Source organism: Thunnus maccoyii, chromosome 9 (genome assembly GCF_910596095.1).
Source record: "Thunnus maccoyii chromosome 9, fThuMac1.1, whole genome shotgun sequence".
NCBI lineage: Eukaryota > Metazoa > Chordata > Actinopteri > Scombriformes > Scombridae > Thunnus > Thunnus maccoyii.
Genome location: NC_056541.1, coordinates 19,649,354 through 19,656,345, shown reverse-complemented (window position 1 = coordinate 19,656,345; position 6,992 = coordinate 19,649,354). Strand labels below are relative to the sequence as shown.

The 6,992-nt window shown below is 42.2% G+C and overlaps 1 protein-coding gene across 5 annotated transcripts in view; it reads left to right on the top strand.

The window, feature by feature from the left end:
* Positions 1–2,747: 2,747 nt before the first annotated feature.
* Positions 2,748–6,992, top strand: part of fam222a (family with sequence similarity 222 member A) — a 47,033-nt gene continuing 42,788 nt past the window's right edge. For 3 of the 5 annotated variants that reach the window (XM_042422406.1, XM_042422408.1, XM_042422407.1), the window contains exon 1: positions 2,748–3,651. The gene's annotated coding sequence lies outside the window, so the exon portion shown is untranslated. The remainder of the gene's footprint in view (positions 3,652–6,992) is intronic. The other 2 variants (XM_042422409.1, XM_042422410.1) reach the window with 2 other exon arrangements.

The window sequence follows — 6,992 nt, the reverse complement described above, 5'->3', positions numbered from 1 at the left end:
CCCTGCAACATTATCCCCTCTTATCAAGCCTTTCGTATACCGCCTTATTCTGTTTGATACTTCATGCCCTTGCTCCCACTCCAGTCTACTCTTCCTCCCCTGCCACCTCTGGCTGCCCCCCGATCTCATCCTCCACCTCTGTGTCCTCTAACCACTTGACACCTTTTCAGATTCATCCCCATCAGTTGGCAGACAGCGTGCATTTCACCCGCAGGGCACAATGCAGCGATCCTGGCGAATCAATGGCAGATAAATCAATGCTATCTCTTTTTTCCATGCCTCTGCTGCCATCGATTTTTTTTTTTTCTGTTACTTTGCTGTTTGTGGAGATTTGAACTTTGCTCAATTAAACTGAGTTCACTTTCAGGAACAAATTGTAACAGCGTAAGGCTTTCAAGCCCTGAGACAGACACTAATGTTAGCTCTGGATGGGGCGTACAAGAGCTTTATTTATGAGATGCCCCGTTCAAACAGAGGTTGCTGTGGTTTTTATTGAAGCTGAACCTGGATTTATTGTGAACCCTTCTTTCAGATGAGCCATGCCAAAAGCTTGCCTTGATTGCAAGGTCTTTCATTTCCAACCAGAGCTAATACCTAAAACAGAGACAAAGCAAATATCCTTTGATCATATTTACCAAGAAAGAAGGAGGCCCAATTAGCATGTGAATAACCCTTGCTTTGCTGTTTTAGGAAAATGCTCATAGGGTTTCTTGGCAGGGAAATATCAAATATGATTTCCAATCTCCGGGCTCTAGATCCTGTCGCTGGGAATGATTCCTGGGAAATGCAAAGACATATTGTTTTGAAAACTACATTTAATATAGCCCACAGAAAATTATCCGCTGTGATATTTCGCTAGTCTGCTCCATAAATAATTCATTGTTTTTATGTGCCCTCATGCTGCCTTGGGGATTGGAACAGCTGAGTGTTTTCACAATGTATTTGTGTCCAATCTTCTGCGTATTGGGCGTTCTCTAATCAAACCACAGTAAACATGCCTTGAATGTTTGTTGAGTCATCTGCTTATCAGCTAATCAAATGGCTTATTTGCCTGCCTGCCTGCCTCACTGGAGCACAACACAGCTCTGGTTGAGTATTTTTCAATTAATTGTTCATGTGTTTGATTGACTATGCAGCCACACAGTGTAGGTGATATGATTGAACTCCACAGGCTCTAATGTATGCTCTGTAGGTCCACTGCAGCAATGAGAGGGAGACATGATTGAAGCTAATACATTTAAGGGATTGATGTAGCCAGGCGCTCCATTGTTCTGGGTACTGTACCTCTCTGGGAGCACTTTTCACTGTTTTATTGTTTGTCATGTAGATTTCAGACCACATAAAAGACTCAACATGTACATACAGTATGTACCTATTTCTCTGAGAGGTGTTTCTGTGAAAGAACTAGCATGAAAGTGCAAGTCATAGAGAGAATTTCAAAGGCAGAAGCCAGGACAGCGACATGGAGCTGCCAGGGATTGGTGAGCAATCAGATAGGGCAGAATTGATGACCTGGCTCAGGATGGATTTCTTGGAGCGGGCTGCCAGACCGAGGTAATACTTTCAGGCTCTTATCAGCACTGGCATAAGCTGAGTGCTGCATCACCCACTTCCCAGCGTCAGCTTATTATGAGAGTCCATGATGTGTGATTGCTTGTACTGCCTTTGTGTGTCCCGGGGTCTGTGTGCACCAGACATAGTTGGCAAGAAGAAGACGAAGAAGAGGAAGAATACTAAGGGCTTCTGTCAAAGTAAGACTCTCCACTTCCCCACTGTTGTAATGACATTTTGCAAAAAAATAGGTGTTTTGCAAGGTTTCCTGTGTGACTCATATAAGCCGGAGGTGTCAGTGATGGAATTCTGCAAAGTTAAGTAGACAGTCACAGATATGTCATACTTTTAAGAAATACTGTCCTATTCTTGCTGAAATAAAGTTAGGCAATTTAACATTTGAGGTAGTCGGTGGATGTATGGTGCACTGTATATGTGTAAAATGAGCCTTTTTGAATCATCGCCGCAAGAAATAATCTTAAATGACACGCCTCAAAGTATAGATCATCTAATAAATCTGACATCATGTAATAAACTTTGTATCCCTAAGGTTGTAACTGGATAATCGCACAGCAGCCAAACTTTTGATATGAACTGATTATTGCAAGGCTTATTATCTGTATGGGATATTTCTTCTATATGAGTTTCAAACCAATTAAGTTAAAGATCATTTCACCAATTCATAAACAGCAGATTGATTGTGTATGCTAATCACATTTCATTTTATTCTGGTTGCATAATAACACTTTATTTCTCCCTGTAGAGCCGCTACAGAGCAGCATTCCCGCAGCGTGAGGTGATATAGCCTAGTGTCTTGCTGAAGGGCACTTCTGCAGGGTGGATGCCTGCAGGTTTGAACCCATTAAATGATGGTGGTGGCGTTAACCTTTAATTAAGCTGCTGGGGGGGGAATGCTGAAACGCTGCAAAGGATAAAATAGTGATTAAATATCTCAATCTGCATTCTGCCACTGCAATTTATATCAGACGTTTTTTTTTTCCTTTTCTGCGAATAAACAACGTGGTTTCAGACGCTTGGACGCCGAGCATCTCTATGGTAACAGTCCTCAATTACCGATGATTGGCCAACCCGTGGGAATGTTTCTATTCCCTCAGTGCAGTGATTGGTCGGTGGGCGGTCTGTGCAGCCTGACAGTCTGCAGCGTTCCGGGTTATTGTCAGTCTCGGCAGCTCGGCACAAGGGCAGGACCGCATCCCGGAGCTGCCTGAAGCAGCTAGCTCTTTAATCAGACTTAACCATTAGTTATTTGGTTAATACACCAAAGAGAGCGTCTCGGAGTGTTGCTATCGAGGTTACTGGACAGCCTCAGCTGGAAATCTGAGTCTAAATCGGGAGGCGAGACATCTCAGAGAGGCTGCCGACACCGCGGAGAAAGTGACGGACGGAGCAGAGGCTGATCACCGGGATTTTACATCGCATCGCACCAGTTTAGGATATTCCAGGCAGCTGCTTTGGCCCAGCCTTGATTTCTTTCAGGGTACCTTCACACAATATTGCCTAGATAATATTACATAAATAATATTTGCTTGATATATTTCACATAAGGTCGTGTTTGAGCAGGCGGACCACTTTAAACCCATGCGTAACAGCGGTGGATTTGGGAATACTGCGTAGCAGTTCAACCATCCAGTCATCCGATTAACAGTTTGGTAATTTGGAGGTATCTACAAGCGAGAGGAAGAGCAACCAGGACCCTTTACTTTGTTCCGGAGGCTAAACCTTAAAAACCCGAAGCGCACTCGGTGCGCAATTCTTCCGAGGACGCTCCTGAAATTGCCGACCTGCGCTTTTGCCCTCGACAAAAATTGGCAGCCGAGTCGAGAAAAAAGGCAAAGCTTATTAACTTTGCATGCTAGAGGCTAGAGTGTGGAATCTAATTCGCAGGGTTACCGGTGTATTTGCATACCATCGGAAGAGGAGGATAAACTTAATCAACATTTGACATCGACAAAGCGGCTGCTGGATTTTGGAGAACAGAATGAATCCTTTTTAATTTGGACCACAGAAGTATGAGGCAGATTGCTCAGTGAATGCTACAATCTGCATGGAGTTCTAGTCTGCACTACGGAGCAATTTATGGTAAATATATTTTATGGTGAATGTTTTATCCTCCAGGTCTCTCAGATTTTGAATGGTCTGTCATTCTTTGTAACCATTAACGTAGCTACTGCCAGAGCCTCGCTGAATCCTTTTGGGATGGTAAATAGCGGAGCGGGAGAAAATAATGAATGTTTGTAAATGCTCACTTTTTTCTCCCCAGGATGCTGCTCACATAACGATGTCTCAGATTTCAACCCTTTGTTTCCATGCGTGACCCACAATAAAGGAAGTGTTGTAAAAATCGACTTGTTAGAGAGCCGCTCCCGAATGGCTTCAGGGACTGCTCTGTTATTGGTCTTTTCAAGTATGGGTAGCAATTAGGTGTATTGTCGAGGGTATTGCACCGCAGGCAGGAATATGTGGCACTAGAGGAGTTGCGGCTCTGAGCAAAAGGTGCGAATTTCTCATCTGTACGCCCCCGTGCGTCACTGCGTGTGGGGAGGGTGACTATAGTGTCTGCTGCAATTAGTGATTTTTCACCCTGGAGTGTTAATGATATGCAATCTCTTTTTATAGTGTTCCCGCATATTGTGTCAGGCTTTTATCAAAGAAGTCATAAAATTCATGGAGATGTGCGCGTAAAACTGTAAAACTTTTGTGCTCGGCGACATGGATGATGCTCTGTGCTGCATTTGAGGTCTGGAGGCAATTTGTCATTGTCCTGTGAATTCTTCAGCAAATTTGTCCTCTGCAGTCTGAGGCTTGAATGCAAATAGAAACAAAATTCTGATTATCTTGTTCTTGTTTTATTTGAATATGAATGTGGGCTGATAAAAGTTTTTTGGCAGTTTCTACTCCTGTGAACTTTGAGCTTTATGGGTTGCTGAGGTTGCTCTGTAATATTTAGCTTCACACTGCACATAAATGAGCCTGCACATTATGCTGACTGTGCAGTGGAAAGGCTGCATACTTTGTTTTATCATTAGACTACAAGCATCCTCAAAATTTATCTTCCTCACTGGCTCCAGTCATTCTCTCCCCGGCAGCCCCGCAGACAGGCAGCTTGCTGAATGTAATATGGGCCCCTACAGCAGGGCAGGCGCCCCCACAGTCAGGGCACCTGCCATAGAGCCTTCCTGGCTGTATTGAATAAAACATCCAGTGATGTATGAGGCAGTGGCTGCACCCGAGGGGGCAGAACTGCCTCATTTACTTCCTCCACTCTGCGCCTATGACCTGCTGAGCAAATTGTGCTCATATTAGCTCTGCGGCTGCTCCTCACCTAAACAAATAGTCTCCCCAGCATAATGCTCGCCTTAACTCAACATGATGGTCGGACAAGGCAGGGGAAAACGGAATGACAGAAAAGCTTTAATATCTAGGTCACTGAATTACCTTTTGGAGTTTGTAGTTCTTGTTTTGCCTCTTTATTTTCTGGCTTGCTCTTAGATCTTTTTTTTTTTTTTTCCTCTCACATTGGACCTTCAAGTGCCCTGTTGCATGCTCGGGACTTTACTCACCTTGTTCTCGTCTTTCACCATGTTTCCTGTTGCTCTCCACTATCAGCTGTTGTCTTAAGAAATATTAGAGATTCGTAAGTTGAAGCAGGGTTACGGAAATGTTAATCGCACCAGTAATTTATACCCTACTTTACTTGTGGATGAAAGTATGAAAAGTTAACTTACTAAAGTCAAATCTGATCTACTTTACTCATTTAGGCTGCCAGCAGCTGGAAGGTTGAGAGCATAGTTTAGCAACGTATTAACAAAAGTATCACACTTTAAGAAGCCAGGCATTTTGTCAATTTGCAACTCAAATTGCATATCAGGTTGATTGATTGATAGCATATGGGTTCTTTACCATATTCTTTGCTTATTAAAGTGGCTGCCTGAAGTGAATAAGTGAGCTCCACTCATGAATATCGTTAAAGTCGCTGAAGTTTAATTTCCTGCGCTGTGTATTAATCTTTTTTAATCCCTGCATGGTTTGATTGTCTCAACACCTACCCAGAGGCAGCAAAACTCATTTTGGCACTTAAGATGACTAAAATAGTAGATACAGTTGTGTGTGTGTGCGTGCGCGTGCACACGTGTTACTAAAGATCTTCCCATCCCTGAAGTGTCTAAGCTATGCATGTCCATTCTTGTGTGCCACCTAATAATGAAAGTGCTTATTTTTATTCACACAAATGAAATAACGTTTTAAGAAGTGATTTTGCTGTCCACAGCCTCCATTTATTGGATAACGTACTGTAGATGTAAGTAATCATTTAAAAAGAAAAAAATGTTTTCTTCTCCTGTCAAAGAAAAGACAACCATTCCTAGATAAGCTGATACCCTAGGAAAGCACGAAGCTTCTTACCATATAACTATATCATCCAACTCTTTAAGGAACATGAACATTTTCTCTTAAAGCCGTCAACAGCAGCTCATTAGATACCTGATCAAAGTGTTTCATTTCAGGAAAGGTCTATAACAGTCCTTGTTTTAACACTTTTCATGTGCAGGCAAACAAAAGAGACGTGTCCTTTCTTGTATTTTACGATATTACGTGATTTCATATGAACTCCGCTGTGCCTGAAGTGAGATTTGTATGGCACATCAGTAGCCAGGATGTAGAGACATGAAGACACTTAAAATGAAAGCATTACATGCAAATCATTACGGAGAAACAAACACAAACACTTCAGTCAGTCAGTGTGAATGAACAGAGGTGAAAACAGTGATTTATTCCGGCAGAGATGATGGTGTTGATGGGATCTGACATGTAATGTACAGGCAGGGTGGTTCTGTTTGGCTTTTTTTGCATACTGAAGCATACCTTGTTGTACAGTTAGCAGCTACGATACATCAAACTGATCACTATATCTATTGTAGCGCTGGATGATTGACCCACAGTCGTATTAACTGCACTGACAAAGTCAGACGAGCGTCTCTCATCTTCTCCCTAGTCGGCTGATGTTTCCGCAGTGCCAGGATCAGATACAAAAGACGTGGAAAAAATGGTTGAAGGTCACTCTTGGCAAAGTACTGGTTCTGAGTTTTCAATATTTTACGGCTGCAACAAACGATTATTTTCATTATCGATAAACCTGCCCGTTATTTTCTGGATTGATCGATTCATCGCTTTGTCTATAAAGAAAATAGTGAAAAAATGTCTGCTGTCATTTCTTAAAGCTCACCCTGACATCTTCAAATGTCTTATTTTGTCTGACAAACTACCAAAATCCAAAGATATTCAGTTTACTATCATTTATGACACAGAGAGGCTTCAAATCCTCACATTTGAGAATACGCAACCAGCATTCAAATGACTAAAACAATTATTCAATTATCAAAATAGTTAATTTTCTGTCCATCATCTAATCAAGTTATTGAATA